Source organism: Cetorhinus maximus, chromosome 1, assembly GCF_964194155.1.
Source record: "Cetorhinus maximus chromosome 1, sCetMax3.hap1.1, whole genome shotgun sequence".
Taxonomy (NCBI): domain Eukaryota; kingdom Metazoa; phylum Chordata; class Chondrichthyes; order Lamniformes; family Cetorhinidae; genus Cetorhinus; species Cetorhinus maximus.
Genome location: NC_135879.1, coordinates 143,115,810 through 143,127,644, shown reverse-complemented (window position 1 = coordinate 143,127,644; position 11,835 = coordinate 143,115,810).

Sequence of the window (11,835 nt, the reverse complement as noted above, 5' to 3'; positions counted from 1 at the left end):
CCTTCCAAACCACCAATGGGTTCTGCACTGCAGGTTTTGTTTACGCAGCTGCCCAGTGGAGTGTGACTTATCTTGACAGGTTTATAAGCTTCTAAGAGAATTTTTTTAGTGCCTATTTTAGTGATGTTTGTTTATTTTGACAGATTTATGAGTTTTTCAAAGAATTCCAAAAGTTATTATAGGGCTCTTGAATTCTGTATATAAAGTTAATACTGGATGAGTGGGTTAGTGAGGGGAAGAGGGGTAAGGATGCTGAGGTGGCTGAGGGGGATGCTGAGGAAGGGGTGGTGGGTGAGGGGTGAGGGTATGAAAGGGGTAAGGGGGTTAAGAGGAGTTGAGGAGTGAGCAGGGGAAGGGGATGAGGGAGTAGCATGGTGAGGATGCAGGGGATTTTACAATAATCTACAGAACTGGGCTGATGTCTCAGTTAATGGCGGCAGGCCATTTAACTTGGCCACCTTGGCATTGGTCTGCCTCCATCCCCACCGCCACCAAATAAAAGTCCCACTGGCGAGCACTGCCAGGATGGAAGCGGGATCATGGCATTGGGGAAAATCCTGACTCTCAACTCCTGCCTCCACGATGAAAATCTGGCCTGTTAACTCTGTTTCTCTCTCCACAAATGCTGACTGACCTGCTGAGTATTTCCAGCATTTTCTGTTTTTACTTGTAGTTCTATGCAAGTTTCACATATGTTCTATGCAAGTTTCACATATGTTCTATGTAAGTTTCACATAACTTCTCTGTTTTCCAATTCTGTTCCTCTAGAAATGAACCTCAGTGCTTTGTTTGAATTTTCTATGGCCTTGTTAACTTGTGTTGTTACTCTTTTAATGATTTGTGAATGTGTAGGCTTGATTCCTTTGCTCCTCATTTAGAATGTTATTTTTCAACAAGTGTCCTTACTCTTACTAAAATACACCACCTCACACTTAAATATGTTAAAATTTATTTGCCATATAGATGAGCATTCAGAAAGTTTATTAACAAATTTTGTATACAAATTACATTTCCAAATATCGGCTGGAATAGTAGTAGTGTAAAAGACAGAGAGGGGCATGAGTTCCCAGAGTGTGTCAGGAAAATTTTCTACAGCAGTATGTTTCCAGTCCAATGAGAAGGAAGGCACTGTTAGACCTGATTCTTGGGAATGATCAAATGTCAGTAGAAGAATATTTAGGGGACAGTGATCATTGTATCATAAGATTTAGGTTGGCTATGGAAAAGGACAAGGAATAATTTGGAATAAGAATAATTAGAAACATAGAAACTAGGAGCAGGGGTAGGCCATTCAGCCCTTCAAGCCTGCTCCGCCATTCAATATAATCATGGCTGATCTTCTATCTCAACGCCATATTCCCACTTTCTCTCAATACCCCTTGATGCCCCTAATAGCCAAAAAATTATCAATTTCTTTCTTAAATATACTCACTGACCTAGCCTCCACAGCCTTCTGTGGTAGAGAATTCGACAGGTTGACCACCCTCTGAGCAAAGAAATTTTTCCTCATCTCAATCCTAAATGGCCTGCCCTGTATCCTGAATCTGTGGCCCCTGGTTCTAGACTCCCCAACCAGGGGAAACATCCTCCCTGCACCTAGTCTGTCTAGCCCTGTTAGAATTTTATACGTTTCAATCATACCCTGTCTCATTCTTCTAAACTCTAGTGAATACAGGCTCAGTCAAACCAATCTCTCCTCATACAACAGTCCTGCCATCCACGATATCAGCCTAGTGAACCTTCGCTGCACTCCCGCTATGGCAAGTATATCCTTTCTTAGGTAGGGAGACCAAAACTGCACGCAATACTCCAGATGTGGTCTCACCAAGGCCTTGTATAACTGCAGTAAGGCATCCCTACTTCTGAACTCAAATCCTCTTGCAATGAAGGCCAACATACCAAATGCCTTCCTAATTGCTTTCTGCACCTGCCTGTTTACTTTCATTGACTGGTGTACAAGGACACTCAGATCCCTTTGTACATCCACATTTCCCAATATATCACCATTGAAATAATACTCTGCCTCTGGTTTTTCACACCAAAGTGCATAACTTTACATTTATCCACGTTATACTGCATCTGCCATGTGTTTGCTCACGCACACAACTTGTCTAAATCGCCCTGAAGCCTCCTTGCATCCTCCTCACAACTCACAACCCTGCCCAGTTTTGTGTCGTCAGCAAACTTGGAAATATTGCATTTGGTTTTCTCATCCAAGTAATTCATATATATCGTGAATAGCTGGGGCCCAAGCACTGATCCCTGCAGTACACCACTAGTCACCGCCTGCCATCCGGAAAAAGACCCATTTATTCCCACTCTCTGATTCCGGTCTGTCAACCAATTCTCAATCCATGCCTGTATATTACCCCTGATTCCATGTGTTTTAATTTTGCCCACTAGCCTCTTATGTGAGACCTTATCAAAAGCGTTCTTGAAATCCAAATGCACCACATCCACTGGTTCTCCCTTATCTATTCTACCAGTTACATCCTCCAAAAATTCCAGTAGATTAGTTAAGCATGACTTCCCTTTCAGAAACCCATGCTGACTTTGTCTAATAGCGTTAATGCTTTCCAAATGTTCTGTACCACGTCTTTTACAATAGACTCTAGCATTTTCCCCACTAGTGATGTCAGGCTAACTGGTCTGTCATTCTCTGTTTTTTTCTCCCTCCTTTTTGAAATAGTAGGGTTACATTCGCCAGCCTCCAACCTATAGTAACTGCTCCAGACTCTATAGAATTTTGGAAGATGACCACTAATGCATCCAATATTTCCAGGGCCACTTCCTTTAGTACACTGGGATGTAGATTATCAGGAGACCCTGGAGACTTTTCAGCCTTTAACCCCATTAATTTCTCGAGCACCATTTTTTTTACTAATACTGATTTTCTTCAATTCCTCCCTCTCACTAGACCCTTGGTTCCCTAACATTTCTGGGAAATTATTTGTGTCCTCTTTTGTGAAGACAGAACTAAAATATCTGTTCAATTCTTCTGCCATTTCTTTGTTCCCCAGTATAATTTCCCCCACTGGGGGAAAGCTAACTTCAAAGAGGTAAGAATGGATCTGGACCGGATGAATTGAAATCAAAAGCTGGCAGGAAAAATGGTAACTGAACAATGGGCTGCCTTTAAAGAAGAGATGGTTTGGGCACAGTCAAAGTATATTCCCACGAAGGGAAAGGTAGGGCAAACAAATCAGGAGCTCCCTGGTTGACAAAACATATAAGAAATAAGAGGAAGAAGAAAGCATGTGTTTCTGACAGATGTCAGATGGATAATACAGCTGCGAACCTGGTTGAATATGGTAGGTTCAGAGGGAAATTGAAAAAGCAAATAAGAAAAGCAAGGAGAGAGTTTGAAAAGAGTCTGACAGCTAATATAAAAAGGGAATCCAGATGTCTTCTTTAGGCATTGAAATAGTAAAAGGAGGAGTGAGACCGATGAGGGACCAAGAATGGGAATTATGTATGGAGACAGGGGGCATAGATAGGTAATAAATTAATACTATGCGTCTGTTTTTACCAAGGAAGAAGGTGCTGCACAGGTCATCGTGAAAGAGGAGGTAGTTCAGACACTTGAAGGGTTTAAAATTGATAAGGAGGTGATATTCTATAGACTGTCTGTACTTAAGGCACCAGGATCAGATGAGATAGAACATAGGAGCAGGAGTGGGTCATTCGGCCTTTCGAGCCTGCTCCGCCATTCAGTATGATCATGGCTGATCCTCTATCTCAACGCCGTACTCTTGCTCTCTCCCCATACCCCTTGATGCCTTTAGATTCCAGAAATCTATACATTTCCTTCTTAAATATATTCAGTGACTTGGCCTCCACAGCCTTCCTTCTGTGATAGAGAATTCCATAGGTTCATCACCCTCTGGGTGAAGAAGTTTCTCTTCATTTCAGTCCTAAAAGGCCTACCCCATAGCCTGAGACTGAGATGCATCCAAGGACACTGAGGGAAGTGATAGTGGAAATTGTGGAGGCACTGGCCATTATTTTCCAATTTTCCTTAGACTCAGGATTGGTGCCAGAGGACTGGAGAATTGCAAATGCCATACCCTTGTTCAAAAAAGGATGTAATGATAAGCCCAGCATCTAAACACCAGTCAGCTTAACCAAGGTGGCAGGGAAGCTTCTAGCAATGATAATTCAGGACAAAATTAATATAAACCGCTATTTGGTAGTACAGAACTTGAGTATTGCTGAAAAAAGAGTTATGTCTAAGCTTTTTGCTTTGAACTCAGGACACTCGCAAGACAAGGGGAAAAACAACAATTTGTACTGTATATGAAGAGAGTGCTAATTGGTTGGCAAATGGCATTGCCATGGAGACTGCACCACTGTTGGTGACTGACAGTTAATCATCAAGCATTTTTGAAATTTAAACTGGCAGCTTGACCCTGATTGGTCAAGGCATTACTCTGAGGAATGAGTCAGTGAAAAGTTGTCACTTATTTTGTTGAGCTGAAACATGCGCAATGTATCTACTTGGGGCAGAATTTTGCCCTTGATGGGCGGGTGGGCCCCACCGGCTCGGCGGCGGGCAGGCAGCTGATCGCCGCTGCCGAGACGGGCCCCGCTGCCATTTTGAGTGGGCGGGCCAATTAAGGCCCACCCAGCGGGCCACCCGATGGGAAGCGCTGTGCCCTTCCTGTGCAGGGGGAGGGAGGGATTCCCCAACTGTCAAAGTGCGCTCTTTCATGCATGCGTGCGAAAGAGCGCACATCCCCCTGAGACTAAGTGCTGTCTCAGGGAGAGTGCTGAAAGTGCTATAAACTTAAAAAAGAGAAAAATAAAAAAATTATTAACATGTCCCCCTCATGTGACAATGTCACACAAGATGGGATATGTTAATATCGCACAAAGTTTATTAAAGTTTTTCAAAACAGACATGAAACCTTATCTCGCCGTTTGTTGAGGTTTCATGTTTTCTTAGAAGCCCGCTGGGGCTTCTGGCCTGCCTGCCAGTCTTAAGGTTGGACAGGCAGGGCCTTTAATTGGCTTAATTATCCTGTCAATGTCCTCAATTGGCCATTGACAGGTCAGCAGGCGGACAGCTGATTTCGCTGTCCGCCTGCCTCCCTGAATATTTAAATGGGGCGGGATGAGGTCGGGGGTTCCTCCCCGACATCATCCCGCGTCATTTTCGCTTCGGTGAGTGGGCACTGCCCCCAACTCGCCGACGGAAAAATTCTGGCCTTGGTCTTTCTGTCTGCAAAGAACAGGGCCCTGAATATTAATATATGTAACTTTCAGTACACGCAAATGTGCCACATTGCGAGCCCACCTGACAATTTAAATTGGTTGTCTGTGTAATTCTTAGCATACTGAGGATTATTTAGCCAATGTTGTCCAGTTGCAGAATCACATCTAATATCGGACACTGTGTTTTGAGTTTTGCAAGCATGGGCTGGCTGGGTACAGTCTGTACCCTGCCTGTTACGAACAGTGGCTGGGACATGCTCGTTAATCTGATCCACCAGTCTTTGAGATGTATGGCCTAGCATCACACTGGCACTGAAATTCATATACGATATTACTCATTTGAGTGATAGGTAGAATGTCTTTTTGGCTTGATGGCAGCATCCTGTTAGTGGCGAATACCACTCCTGTTGCTCCTGCATTGTAGCAGCGTGAAGCAGCTAGCTTCACCTGTTGCTCAAATCTTTGAGATTGTCATGAAGCTATTAATGTATATAATATTTTGGAAAATATTTTTCTTTTAAAATAGAGGTTTGGGCTGCGGGTATGTCTTAATTGGATTAAAGCCAGCTAGCCTGGGTGCTTTGATATGGGCTAGTTTGAGATGTAAACAGAGAGGTAGAGTGTATTTACATTTTTTGAATAGAGCATTCAAGAAGTGGGGTGAAAACTTGATGTCTTTCTAACAGATACCAAGCAATATGTTTATATTACTAATAAAATTGGTATTATGAAAGGGGTTTCATTGTTAAAAGGTGAAGTTCAAAGAGGCTGGTGAGACAATTAAAATTTGAATTCAATCAGTGGTGGTAGGTATAACTGCGGTGGTTACCGGGTGTGCAGGCAGAGGCAATGTAAGATCAAAAGCCAGCTGCAAGCCTCCAACTGGCTCCACAGTGAAAAGAACCTCAGTCTGAATTTGTAAGGTGAAAATGCTTTGCCTGGTGTTTGGTTAAGTCAATGGGTTGCTGTTGCCTTAATGGAGATTAGTTTGGGCATTTGTTAAAAGCTATGATAGTAGTAATTTGTAGCCATGTGTATATATTTTAACCTGTTTAAATTAATAAAATGTTTCATTTAGTTTAATGTAAAACTTCGAGAACTAGTGGTCTGATTCCTGAACTTAGAGTCACATCTCACACATAACATTTAAAATTGATTCTGACAGTTGTTTAAAGTTTCCCTCTGGGATTTTTAAATAACTCCGCTTTACTAACTACATCGGTCATAACAGAGATACATTGCCCTTCCAGGGTAAACTGAGGTAGACTGGACAATTCAGGGCCGAAAGTGACAGCCTTAAGCCCGTACATGAGTTTGTGCAAAATACAGTGCAAAATGATCTGATCAGGGTAGCCATGATGTGCCCTATTTCAGCATCAACTTTGCATGGTGAGCAAATGGCTCAGGCCCTATTTACAAGGTTGCCAATAAGACCAATTACCTCAGATTACCCTGGAAGGGCAAGGTATCTAGCAATTCAAGACTGGGCAATCATGAGGTACTGTGGCACATCAGCAGCAGCAGAATTGTACTCAACCACAATCTGTAACCTCATGGCCTGGCATACCCCCACTCTACCATTACCATCAAGCCAGGGGATCAACCCTGGTTCAATGAAGAGTGCAGGAGGGCATGCCAGGAGCAGCACCAGGCATACCTAAAAATGAGGTGTCAACCTGGTGAAGCTACAGCACAGGACTACTTGCATGCCAAACAGCATTAGCAGCAAGCAATAGCCAGAGCTAAGCAGTTCCACGACTAATGCATCAGATCGAAGCTCTGCAGTCCTGCCACATCCAGCCATGACTGGTGGTGGACAATTAAACAACTCACTGGAGGAGGATGCTCCACAAATATCCCCATCCTCAATGATGCAACAATCTTCAGCCAGAAGTGCCGAGTGGAGGATCCATCTTGGCCTCCTCCGGAGGTCTCCAGCATCGCAGGTGCCAGTCTTCAGCCAATTCAATTTACTCCGCACGATATCAAGAAACGGCTGGAGGCACTGGATACTGTAAAGGCTATGGGCCCTGACAATATTCCGGCAATAGCACTGAAGACTTGTGCTCCAGAACTTGCTGCGCCCCTAGCCAAGCTGTTCCAATACAGCTACAACATTGGCATCTACCCGGCAACGCAGAAAATTGCCCAGGTATGTCCTGTACACAAAAAGCAGAACAAATGCAATCTGGCTAATTACCGTTCCATCAGTTTACTCTTGATTATCAGTAAAGTGATGGAAGGGGTCATCAGCAGTGTTATCAAGTGGCACTTGCTTAGCAATAACCTGCTCAATGATGCTCAGTTTGGCTTCTGGCAAGGTCACTCAGCTCCTAACCTCATTATAGCCTTGGTTCAAACATGGACAAAAGAACTGAACTCCAGAGGTGAGGTGAGAGTGACTGTCCTTGACAACAGCAGCATTTGACCGAGTGTGGCATCAAGGAGCCCTAGCAAAACTGGAATCAATGGGAATCAAGGGGATAACTTTCCACTGGTTGGAGTCATATCTACCATAAAGGACAATGGTTGTGGTTGTTGAGGTCAGTCGTCTCTGTTCCAGGACACCACTGCAGGAGTTTGTCAGGGTAGTGTTCTAGGCCCAACCATCTTCAGCCGCTTCATCAATGACCTTCCTTCCATCACAAGGTCAGAAATGGGGATGTTCGCTGATGATTGCAATGTTCAGCACCATTCGCGGCTCCTCAGATACTGAAGCAGTCCATGTCCAAATGCAGCAAGACCTGGACAATGTTCAGGTTTGGGCTAACAAGTGGCAAGTAACATTGATGCCACACAAGTGCCTGGCAATGACCATCTCCAACTAGAGAGAATCTAACCATCACCCCCTTGACATTCAATGGCATTACCATCACTGAATCCCCCACTATCAACATCCTGTGGGTTACCATTGAGCAGAAACTGAGCTGGACTAACCATGTAAATTCTGCGGCTACAAGACCAGGCCAGAGGCTAGGAATCCTGTGGTGAGTAACTCACCTCCTGACTCCCCAAAGCCTGTCCACCATCTACAAGGCACAGGTCAGGAGCATGATGGAATACTCTCCACTTGCCTGCATGAGTGCAGCTCCAACAACACTCAACAAGCTTGACACCATCCAGGACAAAGCAGTCTGCTTGATTGGCACCCCGTCCACAAACATTCACTCCCTCCACCACTGACACACAATGGCAGCGGTGCGTACCATCTACAAGATGTACTGCAGGAACTCACCAAGGTCCTTTAGACAGCACCTTCCAAACCCACGACCCCTACCATCTAGAAGGACAAGGTCAGCAGACACAGGGGAACATCAAAATCTGGAAGTTCTCCTCCAAGCCATTCACCATCCTGACTTGGAAATGTAACACCATTCCTTCACTGTCGCTAGGTCAAAATCCTGGAAGTCCCTCCTCAATAGCACTGTGGGTGTATCTACAGCACATGGACCGCAGTGGTTCAAGAAGGCATCACACCACCACCTTTTCAAGGGCAATTAGGGGAATGGGCAATAAATGCTGGCCTAGCCAGCAATGCCCACATCCCATGAATGAATGAAAAAAAATGCAGGTTAATTAAGGAAAGCCAGCATGGACTTGTGTATGGCAAATCATGTTTATCTAATTTGATTTGAGTTTTTTAATGAGGTAACAGAGAGGGTTGATGAGGGTTGTGGTGTTGCTGTGGTGTGCATGTTTTATTAACTGCTCTCTCTACCTGTTCTGCCAACTTCAATGACTTATGCACATATACACCCAGATCCCTGTGCTCCTGCACCCCATTTAGAATTGTACCCTTTATTTTATATTATTTCTCTGCATGCTTTCTACCAAAATGACTGACCACAGTTCTCTGCACTAAATTTCATCTGCCACATGTCTGCCCATTCCACCAACCTGTCTATGTCCTTTTGAAGTTCTACACTATCCTCCTCACAGTTCGCAATGTTTCTAAGTTTTGTATCATTCTCAAATTTTTAAATTGTGCCCTGTACACCAAAGTCTAGGTCATTAATATAGATCATGATGAGCAGGGGTCTCAACACTGACCCCTTAGGAACTTCACTCCTAGGCTTTGTTAACAATTTTGGACACAGCACCTCATCTTCTGACTAGGCACTTTACAGCCTTCCGGACTGAATATTGAGTTCAACAATTTTAGATCTTGAACTCTCTCCTCCATCCCCACCCCCTTTCCATTTCTTCCCCCTCCTTTTTGTTTTTTCCAATAATTTATATAGATTTTTCTTTTCCCACCTATTTCCATTATTTTTAAATGTATTTCCACCCATTGTTTATCTCTACCTTTTAGTATTCCCCTACCCCCACTAGAGCTATCTGTACCTTGCCTGTCCTGCTCTCTACTCTTAATTAGGACATTCCTTTAGATAATATCACCACCTTCAACACCTCTTTGTTCCTTTGTCTGTGACATCTTTTGGTTATCTCCACCTATTACTGGCTGCTTGTCCCAACAAACCCCACCTGCCAAAACCAGCTTATATTTCACCCCTTTCCTATTTTTACTTAGTTCTGTTGAAGGGTCATGAGGACTCGAAACGTCAACTGTGCTCTCCTCCGCCGATGCTGCCAGACCTGCTGAGTTTTTCCAGGTATTCTGTTTCTGTTTTTGTTTTGATAACAAGAGGGCACAGATTTAAGATAATTGGCAAAAGAAGCAATAGAGATATTAGGACTGGAATGCACAGCCTGAGAGTGTGGGTGGAAGCAAGTTCAATCGAGGCATTCAAGAGGGAATTGTTATTATCTGAAAGGGAAGAATGTGCAGGGCTATGGGGAGAAGGTGTGGGATTGGCACTAGGTGGATTGCCCCTTCAGAGAGCCAGCACAGACATAATGGGCTGAATGGCGTCCTGTGCAGTAACCATTCTGTGATTCTGCTATTCTGTTTGCTTTATAGATTGTTCCTTCAGAGTGATTGGGCAGGTTAATACTCCCACTGCTCTTTCAACTTCACCTTTGACTATCTCAACACCTTTCATGGAAAATGCATATTGTCCGTGTTTTCTTTTTGCTGCAAAACTTTACAATTACCTATGTTAAATTTTACTTACAAACCTACTTACATATTTATTTTGAGGATACCTGGTTTTTTAACCAATGCGTATTATTTCTCAAATTAGCCATGGGCAGCATTTTCCCCCATTGGGGTGGGGTGTGCGGGAGCGGGCGCGAGTGGGTAGGTTCCCAGCCGCCATTTTAAGTGGGCGAGCCAATTAAGGCCCGCCCAGCGTGATGTCCGCCCAGAAGCGCTGTGCGCTCCCTGTGCAAGCGGAGTGGGGGGATTCCCTGAGCAAATCTGTGCACTCTCTTGCGCATGCGTGCAGAAGAGCGCACAGATCTCCCTGAGGCAAAGTGCTGCCTCAGGGAGATCGGTTGAACTTTCAAAAATTTATTAAAGGTAAGAAAAGATTTTCCTGACATGTCCCCTCATGTGACACTGTCACATTAGCTGGGACATGTCCATTACTTTTATTTAAAAATTTTCCAAACATTTTAAATCCCTCATGAAACCTCATCTCGCCCGTGGATGAGGTTCCATGCTTTTTCAGAAGGCCGCCAGTGCTCTTCACCTGCCCGCCAACCTTAAGGTCGGACAGGCAGGTCCAGTAATCATTTTAATGACCTTTTTAATGGCCTTAATAGGTGATCGGGCTGCGCGCCCACTGAACTGAAAATCTAAATGATGCGGGGTGACGTCGGGACGCATGCCCGACGTCACCCCATGTCATTTTACGCGTTAGTGAGTGGACCCTGCCCCCACTCACCGACTGGAAAATGCTGCCCATGTGTATTGCGCTTGTGGATGCAAGCCATGAATGTCGGTGTAATGATAAAGTAACTGGACTAATAATCTAGATGCCCAGGCTAATCTCTGGGGATGGATTTAAGTCCCACCATGGCAGCTGGTGAAATTTAAGTTCAATTAATAAAGCCAGGAATTTAAAGCTAGCGTCAGAAACTATCATTGATTGTTGTAAAAACCCATCTCGTTCACTAATGTCCTTCCGGGAATGAAACCTACCATCCTTACCTGGTCTGGCCTACATGTGACTCCAGATCTATAGTAATGTAGTTGACTCTTAACTGCCCTCTGAAATGGCCTAGCAAGCCACTCAGTTGACAGACAATTAGAGATGGGCAATAAATGCTGGCCTTACCAGAGATGCCTACATCCCATGAAAGAATACACTTAAAAAATCAGAAATATTAGCTTCCCCAACACCAATCCTGGGACATTGAATGGTCTCCTCTACTCCAATCTCACTCTGTTAACAGATGCTTCCTCTAATGTAACTTGCATGGATTTCCATTCCAAACTTTACCTGAATGTGATTGCATAAAGCATAAAGAAGTAGTTCTTCTTATTGAATTTTGTCAACACTTTTTCAAGTCTAAGTATACATGATAGGGCTTTTCACAGTCCTCTTGGACATCACAGCCTCAAAAATATCAGGTTATTCAGTGAGGTCTTCACCTTCTGACTCTATATGTTTGCTGGTATTTACTAGATTAATAACATACAGATAATACTTCGTATAACCAGTTCAATTAATTTACCCATTGAATGTGAGACCTATGGCACTTTCTTTGCCCCCT